The sequence below is a fragment of the Filicampus tigris genome, chromosome 9, assembly GCF_054856515.1.
Source record: "Filicampus tigris isolate MCC_2025a chromosome 9, RoL_Ftig_1.0, whole genome shotgun sequence".
Classification (NCBI taxonomy): domain Eukaryota; kingdom Metazoa; phylum Chordata; class Actinopteri; order Syngnathiformes; family Syngnathidae; genus Filicampus; species Filicampus tigris.
In genome coordinates, this window is record NC_141225.1 from 254,862 (window position 1) to 268,731 (window position 13,870).

The 13,870-nt window shown below is 41.5% G+C and overlaps 1 protein-coding gene and 1 long non-coding RNA gene across 3 annotated transcripts in view; one reads left to right on the forward strand and one right to left on the reverse strand.

Moving 5' to 3' along the window:
* The window catches only part of phf2 (PHD finger protein 2), a 271,699-nt gene that overhangs the window by 119,650 nt on the left and 138,179 nt on the right, over positions 1-13,870 (forward strand). The window lies entirely within an intron of this gene.
* LOC147141594 (uncharacterized) overlaps positions 9,661-13,870 on the reverse strand; it is a 53,059-nt gene continuing 48,849 nt past the window's right edge. Inside the window, exon 3 of the long non-coding RNA XR_015088191.1 lies at positions 9,661-10,588. This is a non-coding gene — a long non-coding RNA (uncharacterized LOC147141594). The remainder of the gene's footprint in view (positions 10,589-13,870) is intronic.

Consider the following 13,870-nt stretch of genomic DNA (forward strand, 5'->3'; position numbering starts at 1 on the left):
TCTCACCAGGTACCAGATGTATTCCTGTAGCCTTTATAGTTTTGGAAATATACTCATTTATGTAGAGGCACGTTGTTTTAGACAGAATTTGCCTGAATTCAATTAAGACTGATTTAAGACTTTGATTAATTAATCAAATGCAAGGAGGCAGGGGAAGACTTTAGCCCATATATTTATTTGTTGTGGCTCTAAGGCATGGTGTATGTGGCAGTGGTCCAGGGTCAACAACGGCTCACCATTCCTGAGGGAGCCAAGATACTCTTGGCAACTGGAGGATGTGATTGCAGGCTGCATCGTCCATGGGCGCTGTGAAGCAGGCTTGTGACACTTCATTGTGAAAGTGGAGATGCTTCCAAGGTTTTTTTTTCTTATAGGAGGTTCTATTCACCGAGTATTGGTGAATCGGTTTTGGCCATTATCAACAGCAGCCTGTCTTCTGGTGTAGTCTCCCAACATTTTAAACATGTTGTAGTACAACCCCTGCCTAAGAAACGTGGCCTTGATGGTGTGCTGTCAAATTTTAGACCCATTTCCAAGCTGCCTTTTATTTCTAAAATTCTGGAAAAGTGCCACACTCAGTCAAAATCTTTCTTGGATGAACATAATGTCATGGAGGTTTTCCACTCATGTTTCAAGATGATGCATAGCACAGAGTCAGCCATTACATGTTTTTAATGATAGCCTCCTGGCAAATGACACTGGAGACTATGTATGTCTTGTTTTGTTGGATTTGACTGCAGCATTCGATACAGTGGACCACAGTATTTTTTGGGCTCGTTTGCAGCACCAACTGGGCATTAGTGGAAGTGCTCTGGCTGGCATGACTTTTTCTGTTAGCTTAGGTTCCTCTGAATTCCGCTCTGGCCCTCTATCGCATGGTGTTCTATTTTGGGGCCCTTGCTGTTCTCATTGTATTTGCTGCCCCTGGGTTACATCCTTCGAAAACATGGTATTTCCTATGCTATGCGGATGTAACGATTTATTTATTTTTTTGGATGACTGTCAAATCCCGCTGAGCAAAAAATACGCTTTCTCCTCAAGACCACTATTTGTCCTGTCTTGACGACATCAAAGCCTGGATGTCACTAGATTTCTTAAATTTTAACGAACATATAAACTGAAGTTGTCATGTTTGGTCCCAGTGGCTCCTCTACATCCCCCCCTGTTGACCTGGGCCTCCTGTCTTCATACTTAAAGCCAATAGTCTCAAACCTCGGTTTTAAAATAGACAGTGATCTCAAATTGGACCAGCAAATCAGCGCTGTTGTTCGGTCCAACCTTCTTTCATCTTGGACAGCTGGCTAAGATAAAGTCCCTCCTTTCTCATCTGCACTTAGAATCAGTAATCCATGACTTTTGTTACATCTCGGCTGGATTGCTGTAATGCACTTTATTTTGGAGTCAGCCAGTCCTCTCTCAAGTGTCTCCAGTTGGTCCAAAATGCTGCTGCTCGCCTCCTAACCGGAGCTCGGAAGACGCTATATGCCCTATATAAATAAAGTTGTATTGTATTGTATTATCTTCTGAAACTTCTTTTCCTTCCAAGTGATTTCTAGTGCCTTGGCATACGGTACCTGGTCAAAGACACAAACTTTTCTCCTCCAGTCCAAGGGCCCCCGTGGTGTTGAGTTTGGGACCTCATTGACTGTCGACATCTCAATTGCTGGGGCATTGATTGTTGGCAGGTAACCCAGAGTGGCCTGCACCACATGCATGTTGTTGCGTGTGAGGATGTTGAACCCAGTCCAACTGCTTTTGTTGTTTGGTCTACTGTGTTAGTTAACCGGGTGGGCAGCCAGATAATGTTATTGACCCTGGAATGCTGGATATGTTTTTCTGCGTCCACATCTAGGCTGACGGTGACTGGGGTCTCAACTCTCTGACCAGCATTGTACATGGGGAATAATGCTGGTGCTGGGGAAATATTCATTTTCTAGGACTTTTGCAGTGTCTTCTGTTCATATCGTGGCATTGGTCCAATGATTATGGGCTGCACAGCAACTGGTGAGGGTACTGTACCCTCACCACTGGTTGTCTCATCCTACTGGTCTATGTTGTCCCAGGCAAGAGAGTGTTGAAGACACCCTGGTACATTAAGTATTCTCTAGTAAGGAATCATATTTGCACTTTACAATCTTTCCTTATAACGGGATTTCCTTATGTGGAAAACGACTATGGTACATGTCCTGTATGAACGTGTAAATATGTTAACAAAATACATGTTTAACAATTTAACAACACCAGCAATATAATGCAAAAAAAAATATTTCCCCCCAAAATTTTATTAAAATCTGCACCATAAAGTACAGGTATGTGAACAAAATACAGTACAGTTTAACATAGTCCAAATACTGTTGAAAAAAAATACTGTAACATCAATGCAATACAGTACTGTACTTAACTACAGTAAACTGTACTGTATTTTAATGTTGATTTTTCTCAGACTTAGGAAAAAAAATGTCTATTTTGATTTGTGTTGGCTTCATTCTTTGCTGTATGAAAATGTTTGCGTATCATTTACGCCACTGTGCTTCGTCTGTCAAGCCACAAAATTTCCTCTGAGCAGGCAAACTGCAGGAATCGTACTGAGCCAGAATCGATTCCTTGTAGATTTGAGTCTTTACGACTCCAAGTGTCTCCTGGATGTTTTTTACTTTGTGTCCAGCTTCGCTTAATGGGGTGCATTTCACTCTCTCTTCCACGGTCATTAACCGTTCTGCTTCGTTTAGATGCCATGATCTACGGACGGAAATGTAAATGAATACATTTTAAATCTTTTGCAGTTTCAGCAAAACGCATGCCAAAGAAATAACTTACATGTCACCGTTTTGGATCCGATGATGGCGGAGCGGTCTGTCTTTCCGTAGTATCGAGCGGGAACTGCTTGAGTTTGCGCTACTGCGGGCTTCGCTATGTGTTCCGGATACAGCACCTGAATTACCGTTGTATGGAATTGATCGTTAATGTAATATAGTAGAAGAAAATTCAATGCCTACGTTTTTTCTCCGGGTGAAGGAATTTACGTTTGACAGGTCCGTAGGTGGGAATACTTACTGTGTTTGTTGACAGTGGCACTCCTCTCTAGGATCTCTCCAATTTTCGAAGGCAGTGCGGTGTAAATTTCCTCAACCAGTGTATATGAAACACCATGGCCCAGGCAATTCAGAATACGAATCAGTTCAGTATTTCCAGTCAGAGACTTCACTGCAAAATGCAGCAGGATGTGCTTTGGTGGTTTGGATTGACCATTCAAGACAGCAAACTCCAGATCACTGCCTCGGGATTTGGTGAGTCGTTCAACTCTTTCTGATGGCTGAGGATCGTCCGGCTTCCCTGTAAACAGGGTTTGGAGAAACTTACTGACAGACTAGGGGATGACATGTTTCCTGTTCTTGATCAGTTGGCCATGTTTGGTTGGTTTCATTCTGTTTTATTTCATTCCACAGGAGTAAAGCAGCTTTGACAACCAATTCCATTGATTGAGCTCTCAAAGCATCCATTTCAATCAGCAGGGCATATGTTTTTTTCTTCACAAGGTCACTCTTGGAAAGACTATCGCCATACAGTAGAAGTCTTCCATTGTCATCAAGGCAGATGTAGATAGATTCTGCTAGTTCTTTCTCTAGATTATAATACAGACTGCTTATTGAAGATCTGGTGACTTGACTGGTGCCATAACATACTATTGATAAATCGCTTCTTGAGGGTTACCATGGGCCTTATGTAGTGACAGGGGATAAGTTGTGTCCTAATGTACATTACAAGTTCCTCAAGAGCCTGTGTTTCTGCGGTTTTGTACAGATCATCAGAATCTTGTTCAGCATGATCTTGTTCAGCATCAGTGAATCCACTGCTTATAGCTGGCTCTCCACGGGTGTATGCACAATAACAGGATCATAGTCAACAAGGCCCATACCACCAAACAAGCACCATACACAACTCTCATATTGCTGCTATAGGGGTCCATATATAAATTGCAAGGTAACCAACAATAAAATGCCAGTCTGAAAGGGTTATCATGCTAAACTGTGAAATAGAGAGGTGGAGCAAGTAAACAAAATTCAACTAGAAATTGCCCACCCGTTATATTACAATTGGTGGTCTAGCTCATGGACTACATGAAGCCTTAAATCAACCCGTGAACATAAAGGAGGTTTTGGTCTCCTAAATCATTCTCTTTTGGGAAGGCCCCTGGATCTGACGAGTATGGGGATGATTTTTACAAAAAACGTACTAGACAGATACCCCCACTCCTGCTTAGAATGTTCTCACATTCTAACGATGCAAAAGTACTTACTGCTACCTTATATGAAGGAAGTATAGCCCTTCTGTAAAGCCTGATAAAGATGATTCTAACCCTGTGTTTTATCATTGTAATGCTGAGTCTTGATTGTAAGATTTTACTAAATACTTGCTATTAGATAAAATGTATGCATTTAGTCCATTGTGCACAAAGACCACACTGGTTTCATTCCTAGCATATATTATTTTTTTAATAGTGTTGAATGCTACAGATTTCTAGTGGGTTCAAAACAAGCGGTATTATATATACATGCTGAAAAGGCATTTGATTAGGGAGAGTAGCTATCTGTTTAAGGTTCTGTAAAGATTCAGTCTAAGAGAATCTTTTGTAACCTGGCTTCGTTTAGCCTACTTACACCCCTCTGCCTCAGTTGTTACTCACCAAGACCGATCGTGCCCATTTGCACTCAAGAGGGGAACTCGCCAGCAGGGCCAAACTTACCAACTGTAGGGCTGTCACACCCGTTTATTTTGCTAGTCGACTAATCACGAACAGTAGTCGCGATTAGTCGACTAATCGGATAATATATAAATTGACGCAAATTGCTGCAGCAAGCTGCCGCTCTCATAATAACCATCAATATCTTACAGATGATAGTACATTCAACTTGAATTAAACTTTGCAACTTGAGACATCATTCCTGACATGTTTATAAATGAGGTAGCAACTTAAATTGATGGCAATACTCTGGTCTTCACATTTTTAGCTGTAATTATTTAGTGTATTTTAAAATGGAACCAAAACTATACATTATGCAGGGTTGCATTAATACAGTGAAATGATCTATAATTACAGAAAGAAATACTTGTATACATATTTCACTCTTCTTGGGCACCAAGACTTTTTTTTTTAACGTAGTGAAATCAGAGGGCTAAATTGGGAAAATGCACTGCGCTAAAGACAACTAAAATAAACACCTGCATTGGTTTTTAATTTTGTCTTACTTTAACCTTTATCCAAAAGGTTTTGTTTTTCTTCAGTAGTTTGCATAATTTAAAAGTGATAAATGGATCTACGCGATCAAAATGTGGTATGCACATGGAACAAAAGAAGGAATAACTTTTTTGCAGTATAACGTAGTGTATTGCAATAAACTTAATTACGAGTGTTATTGTTATGTGATGCCGATGAGTGGCAAATATGTCATTTTTGTGTTGAGTGCTGATATTTCCCAGTTCATGAATGCGTCACTCCGTTCATGCAAGAGAGTGAGTGAGAGAGAAATAGAGAGCGAGCAAACAAGCAAGCTCTTCCTGCTTCGATGTCCACCACGGGCATAAACGCACACTGCTTTGGTTGTTAATAAACGTGATTTCACTGACTAATGACTCCTTAATCCATCGTAGATGCTACAATATGTTAGCATTCCAAAATAGGACATTGTGTTACAACGTTACATAAAAAATACACCGTAACATGTGTATGTAACTGCAGCTTGCTTTTAGACACGACTGTGCCTATGTCGGAAATGAAATCAGGCATAAGACACAACTTGCTTCCTTTTTTTTTAAATGATCGGGCATCCCCGTCGTGCTCCCATGAAAGGCAGGTTTGCATTGTATTGAGTATTAATTGGTGAAATGCGCCATAACTTTGGGACTCTGGTGCCAACATGAATTAGCCCTTCCACTGCTTTACCCACAATGCTTCTGTTTACATCACAAATGACCCGGATTACCACTACTGCGCATGTGCATTGCAGACAGAAAAACAGCCAGCGGGAGAAGCGCGAGAAGAGGCAGCTTTGAGAGGAAAACAATGCGCCAAATAAATAAATGTATAAATAAGCAACATGTCAAATTTTTAATCTCAAAATGTACTGTTTCTGTATGATGATGAGATTCATTTTGATGCATGGGACTTGTGCTTGAGTTGTTGGGGCTGTAAAAAACAATGGTCAATGTCACACCCTGAAGTGGTCATTGATTGGCTGTCATTCTGTTTGACATAACCTGATAGGCTCCTATTGTAGGTGGGAAGGGGCAAGTTCAGGAGCAGAGAGAAGATGTGAAAATGGAGGAGCATGTGAGAGTTGTTGCTCTGATGAATGGTACATTTAAAAAACGCCCCGACGGCACTATTGATAACGGCAGGGTGTTATGCCTTCTTTGTAAGAAGGACTTTGCTTACCAAAGAAGCAGTTCAAGCCTAGCACATAAATGCAAAGTAACCAGCTGCGACTAAAGCCAGAGCTAATGATAGCAACGAAGACGCTAATGTAGCGAGCCATTGCAAAGTTCTTCGTCAAACTAAACTTGAGAATAGCCCGCGTATGAGTAAGTCTGCGACCGGCAGCCTGACAAATGTTCTTGCCAAGTGAATAGCGATGAACTGCAGGCTGATCACCATAGTTGAAGACAATGGATTAATTGAGGTGTTGCAAACAGCGTCCAAATATCCCATCATACAAACCACAGATAGTGTTAATTGATTTATTAATTGGAATATTTATTGACAACAAAGCAGCATGTCTCAAAATATACGTCGGCACACCTGCTGCCAAAATGATAAAAACACAATAAAGCCGTTGGCTTATTTCCATTGTGGTCCCTTGAGTATGTGAGTGCGCCTGACCATATACTTGCATGTCCATGTATGTATGTGCAAGATGTATATGAAGGAAAATATGTAGATTTGCCTCCACACAGGAAAATAGTGTGAGTGACTAAAATCAAAATATAATTTCAATAACAATATTAAAAATAATTACAATATACAGTTTACATAAAAAAACATGTACAGTGTATAATCAAATTCTGACCAAAATATGTATTTTTATTTAAATGGCTGTCAATCTATTCCTTGACTCGGTTCCCCTTAACCATCTCTTTAGGGCAGTTTTGAAGGTGATAAGAGAACTTAAGCTCTTTGCGAATAAGGGCAGACGAACATGCTGTATATCTGAAAGTGTTTCGACCCATGTTTCTTTTAAATCTGACCGGGACTAAATTCGAAGCTCTTCCCCGGGTGACATGATCATGAACATGACTCACTTTGGTAAAATAATTATTCAAGTATACCGGGGTAACATTATTTAAAATTCTATAGACCATACATACTTTGAGTAGAGTCACTCGCTCCTCTACTTGGAGCCACACCAGTCCATCAAAATGTTCAGGGAGGAGGTGAGTTCTGGGGTGCAAGTGAAGGATTATTCCGACCAATTTGTTCTGAGCAGACTGAAGCCTAGTTTTGAATATTTAGGGGATAGCAGAGCACCAGGAAGAACACGCATAATCAAAGTAACACAGTACCAGAGCGCCTGATACAATTTCCAAGGCTCTTCTGTTTAGGAAAGTCGCCAGTCTTGCAATAAACCTAACTCACTGGTTTACTTTTGAACAAACCTTTTGAGCCATTTTTTCTCCTGATAATTTGTTATCCAACGCACAACCCAAATAGGTCACCTCCTCCTTTTCTGTGATCTCACAGTCCCCCAACAATACTCTAAAACCTTGGGATTTCGCTAACCGAATACTTGAGCCAAATAGAATAGATTCTGTTTTTCCAATATGTAGCGATAGTCTGTTATCTATCAGCCAATAGTTGATTCTACTAAGCTTCTGACGTGATCTGAAGTGATCACCATTTTGTCCCGATGTGAAACTAGTAGAGCCACATCATCAGCCAAAAGGAACAAGTAACAATCACAGGCTGCTTTCATGTCATTTATATGAATCCAAAATAGAAGAGGTCCTAAAATGCTCCCTTGAGATACACCGCAAGTTGATTTTAGAGGTGAAGAGATGGTACCATTCATCTCCACAACCTGCCGACGACCCTCAAGGTATGATTTAACCCACCGAATTGATGCACCGTTGAATCCCAAGGCCTTTAATTTAAACAGCAGTATACCAACATTTACTGTGTCAAATGCCTTCTGTAGGTCCAACAAAACCATGCCACAGTATTTGCCATCATCTATTTCAGCTCTGATTAAATCAGTCAAGTATAAAAGACAAGTATCCGTAGAGTATGATGTTCTGAATCCTGACTGGAATTTATACAAAAAATTGTTCGACGCCAGATATTAATTTATTTGATCAAAAATTAATTTCTCCATCAATTTAGAAACTGAATTTAAAATTGCAACTGGACAATTTTTGTTTTCCTGAAATTAGCCTGGGTCTAATTTACTACCCTTTTTATGCACTGGAATTACTCTGGCTAATTTAAAATAATTGGGAACATAACTTTGTTTTAGCGATAGGTTAATAATAAAGGTTAAGCAGGGTAGTCCACTGATAGTGTAGTGGTACACACGCCCGAGTTGTGTGCGGGCAGCGTGGGATCGATTCCCACTCAGTGACGGTGTCTGTGTGTGCCCTGCAACTGGCTGGCGACCAGTTCAGGGTGTAGTCTGCCTTCGCCCGTTGACGACTGGGATAGGCTCCAGCAACTCCCCGCGACCCTGTATAAGATAAGCGGTTTGGAAGATGACACATGACACATGTTAAGCAGGGTGTAATAACCTCTGCTGCATCCTGCAAGAACCTAATTGAGATATTATCCAGCCCTGTTGCCTTTCCAGGCTTCATGGCTTTCAGCTTCTTAAAAACAGAGTCCTCAGAAACAGCAGTGAAGACAAAAGCATCTGCTTGTAGAAGTCCTGCACCTGCTTTTCCCCATAAGAATTGGTCTGTTTATTAAATTTCCGAACTTATTCACTATGGTAACATAAAACAAAATGAGTAAGACTATTGGCTACATTTGCAGTTCCAGTTACAAGTGAACCTCCAATGTCTAAATTAATATTTTTTACCTTAGTTTTAAGACTGCTGCTGAACCCTGTCTGTCTTAGACACTTCCAAAGCTGACGGGCATTAGACCCAGTCTCTAAAATGTTATAATTAAAAAAACTCTTTCTTTGCCTTCTTGATAAGCCTGTTAACCTAATTTCTGAGAGTTTTGAAAGTTTTGTAAGCCTGTTCATCCTTACTTTTCATAAATTCAGAAAGAGACTCATTCCTTTGCTCAATGGTTCTTAGAATTTCCTCGTTTACGCAAGGCTCAGATCGAACTTTGAAACGTACAGTCTTGAGTGTAGCCATTTCATTAATCACAGTTAAAAACATAGATTAAAAAAAACAAAAAGAAAAACAAAACATTATTTATAGACACACATCTAAAGAGTGCAGACCAATCCACATTTAGCAGCTTTTTTTATTAAGATCCGCCCCGCTGTTGGCCTTCAAGATTCTTATTCTAATTTAATTATGATGACCTATCCCTACCCTTTGAACATTTCGTGTGCAAAATATCACAGAGTGGTTGCTAAGTCCAAAATCCAGAACCCCGCTGTTAGAAATGTTATATTTGTCTATCACTAACACCAAATCAATTGTTGTACTAGATGAATCGGTTATCCTAGTGGGTTCTTTTATTAATTGAGTGAGGGTAAAGTTAGAGCAGAAATTGAGGAGTGCCTTGAGCATGTAATGATCTTTGTCAGAAACATCTGTGTTCATTTCTCCTAATAAACAGACTTCCCCGGTGACAAACTCATGAGAGTGAGAATGAGAGAATGAGAGTAAAAATCCCTTTGTTCGGGGGGTCTATAACAGACACCTACTAACATGGGTTTGCTCTTAGGAAATAAAATATCCACCCAAACCGTTTCTAAAGATTTGTTTATATCTGATCTCCATCCAAACACCAGACCTGATCTAATGAATATACAAACACCCCCACCCTTCCCATTTCTATCCTTTCTAATTACTGTAAAATTTTCAACTTCAATCTCAGAGTCTGATATTGCTGGTTCCAACCAAGTCTCTGAGAAACAAATTACACCTATTTTACTGGACTGAACAATCAATCATAATTGGGAAATTTTATTGGTGAGACTTCTTATATTAAGATGAATTATGTGTAAGCCTTTGGTAAAGAAGGCACTCAAAGTCTGCGTCTGATTGAGTTGCTTTTCAACCCCCGTTGTGTCAATCATCGCGGGGTCCCTCATGTGACCGATTCTGGAAGAAGCACTGCCTCTCGGGTCTCCGCATTCAAGCAGCATTCAAGCAGCCAGCAAGACCACGATTTTCCCCGGCGGCCCGATTGGTTGTAAGGTCCAGGCTCCACCGCAAGTCCGAGGGACGTTGGCCGAACCCCCGGACTGGACCCCGCCGCTGCATCCTTGCACTTGGGCGTGAGCAGAGCCCACCGGGTGCAGGCCGTCCAGCCCACACCCCAGCAAGGGAGCGCCACCGGAGCTCGTCGCCAGCACAGCCGAGGACGATGTCAGCCGATCCACCGAAGGAGTTCCCTTCTCGGACCACGGACCTCCTGGAGCCGACACAAATATTTGGATATCGGAGTTACAAAACAATCCCAATTCTTTATTTAAAGAGAATTTTAGCAAAATATCAAGTACTCTAAAAGAGAACATAGAAAAGTGGAGAACAATACCTTTATCAATGATAGGCAGAATAAATACAATTAAGATGGTCTCCCTACCAATATTTCTTTATTTCAGAATATTCCAGTGTATATCTCCAAAAAACTATTTCAAGTTGATTGATTCTGTTGTTCTACATTTCATTTGGAGCTACAAAATGCATAGAATAGCAAAACAACACCTCCAACAAAAACCCAAGCAATGTGATCGTCTTGGCCTACGATGCTTCTTGCATTAGTATTGGGCAGCCAATGCCAGAGTTATTGTACATTGGCAAATGAACCAAGACTTGGTACCATTAGATGACATTCCCCCATGTCTGACAATATAACAGTTTTCAACAGTTTCAAAAACCTCTCTCCGGACATTTTTTTTTTCCATCACTGAGGGTCTGCACTGTTGTCCTCACAGAGAGGAGAGCATTTTATTATAATCCACTCTCAGTAAATCTGGTTTCAGATTCAAAAGTTTTGTGAATCCCCGAACATGGCTGTACATGCTCTGGTGTGACATAATCATGCCTTCTTTCCCTCGTTCACAGATGCTGTTTTCAGGTGATGGATTCAGATGGATGGATTCAATAAAAATAAACTGTGTATGAACAAACAGTCCTGTGCATTTGAACAATTACAAATATATTATAAATTATAATAGGCCTAAAAACCTTTTTTTTTTTTTTTCAAGATTCTTACAGTTAAGGAATTATGTCAGACAATGCATCCCAACATTTAATTTGCTTCCTCTGGAAAATGTGTTGTTTTAAATCTTACTGGAGACTCCAGAAGGGTTGGAAATGTTCTCTTGAGTGGAATGTCACCGATAACCATGTAGTGCACCCCGCCCGACACACCATCAGTTGTGTACCTCGACATCATTGGGTGTTTCGGCCATTTCCACTAGACACCCTCTGCCGAGGTTGGCCCACCACAGGCTGATCAGACCCTTGTGTGTGTCACACAGTGGCACCACCTGATCATTTGGCAGCCCATGTTGCATCCGTGCGTTTCAGCTACAGCCAGTGGCTGCTCCGCTCTGCTACTGTGGCAAGTTCTTTCATTGCCCTCCGTTGGTCCTGCCCTCTGATGCCCACTTCCTTGAGGAGCTTTGTGGTGGACTTGGCTACAAAGCCTCTGCAGCCCACCTCCACTGGCCACACCTTCACGCTCCAGCCCCACCCCTCTGCTTCAGCTGCGAGGCTGTCATACCGCAGTCTCTTCCATTCGTATGCCTCATCGATCGCATCCTCCAATAGGACGGTTACCTCAACGATGAGGACCCGCTGGAAGGATTCAGACCATAGGACCAGGTCTGGGCTCAGGTTTGTCACAGTTATTTCTGGTGGAAAAGTGAGTCTCTGGCTACGGTCCACCCGCATTTCCCAATCCCGGGCTACGGTCAGTGGGCCTGACTCCAGATAAGCTGGCTTGGTCCGCAGTTTCTCCCCTTCCTGAACAAAGGGTGTTTTCTGTGGGCAGATAGTCTGGGGATTTAAAGGCATGGTATTGGTGGTTACCCTCTTGTTCTAAGAGGGTTTTAAAAGTAATTATACTCGTGATGATTTGAATTATACTCATGATGATTCGAAGCTCCATTAGTACATTTTGCCCAAGGTTGCAGTACTTAGTGGAGGATTGCCTGGCTACCATATTGGCCACTCCTTTCATAATTTGTGTTTGCTTGGGACTGCATCACAGTTAATCTATATCTTTTACACCAGATCGACGGACTAGTAATCGAGTAGAGTAATTCTTCTCACCCGTATCCTTTTTTTTTTTACTTTTTGAGACTTATTTTCTAAATTTTTGGAAGCAGCGCATTGTCGATTTCTACCAGTCTCTCAGTCTCGGCCACACAACAACTCGGACATCGGCAGGGATCCGCGGCTGCTCATCTGCTTGTCTGACTTCATTCTACGGGCGACTCAACGCAACTATGGCTTCGTGCACCACTTGTACTCTTCTCATTGAAAGACTTTCGCTGCTAGAAGGATGTGTCCATCAGTTAGAGCAGATATAACGCAACAGTTAACATGGGTTGCTAGTTCGGTTAGAATTAGCCCTAAGTCAAGTCAAGTCAAATTTATTTCTATAGGCCTTAATCACAGGAAAGTCTCAATAGCTGACAACATATATACGACATCCCCTGGTCTTAACCCCCAGGAAGGCAATGAAAAACTAAAAAAAGACATCTGGTGAAAACATGAGAAACCTTCAGAATGGACTACAGATGGGGGAATCCCCCTCCCAGGATAATCAGACTGCAATGGATGCAGAGTGGGCAACATTTAACACATATTATACTATACAGTGTTAGTTAAAATAATGTGAAAGTTAATCAAATGAAGTGCTGCGGGAAGATGACTTTGGTGAAGTGGGTCCCTGCTCAGTTGATCAATGTAGAAATTTCCATAGCAGCGCCTCCGATGATGTTGTCTACCTCCGATCTTGTTGCGGTCAGTTGCTGTGGTATGGAAACAGCAACCTCCAATTCGGTCGTCATCACCTAATTCCCAAGCCTGGGAAAAGGGGGTTGAAAAAAGAATAAAGGCGGCAGTAAAGTGGCCAAAACAAATAGTTCAACTAAATGCAGAAGTGTACAAATAAGTCTTTAGTTTTGAACATTTCTACTAAGCTGCCTGCTATTTGCAGTGAGCCTGTTCAGACGCATAACAGATTCAGCCCGTTAGCAAGTCCCATTCCACCTCGGTCTACTGGCTCCTGCGCTTTAGTTATAGTTGACTTCATTACCCGTAACATTAAGCTTGAAAATCCAGCCACAATAATGTGTATTCCTGGGAGCAGAGCACCTGACATTGAAGCTAACCTCAAGAAGCTGGCATGCAAGAGGCTTAGACACCAGTGTAGGGCAAACAACACTAGCTACTTGGACATGGTGATGCACATCGGCTACAATGATACTAGGATGGGACAATCAGAGATGACACAGAAGAACATAGCTAGGACTTGTGATCTCACCAGAACGATGAATTGGCATCGAGTAATTGTCTCTGGCCCCTTGCATGCGACAGGCAATGATGAGCAAATGTGTCCAATTCTATCGACAAGTGACGTAGAAATCATAATCCATCCGTTTGTTACATCACACCTCAATTATTGCAACGTTTTCTTCTGGTCTTCCCATGTCTAGTATTAAAAGTCTGCATCTAGTCC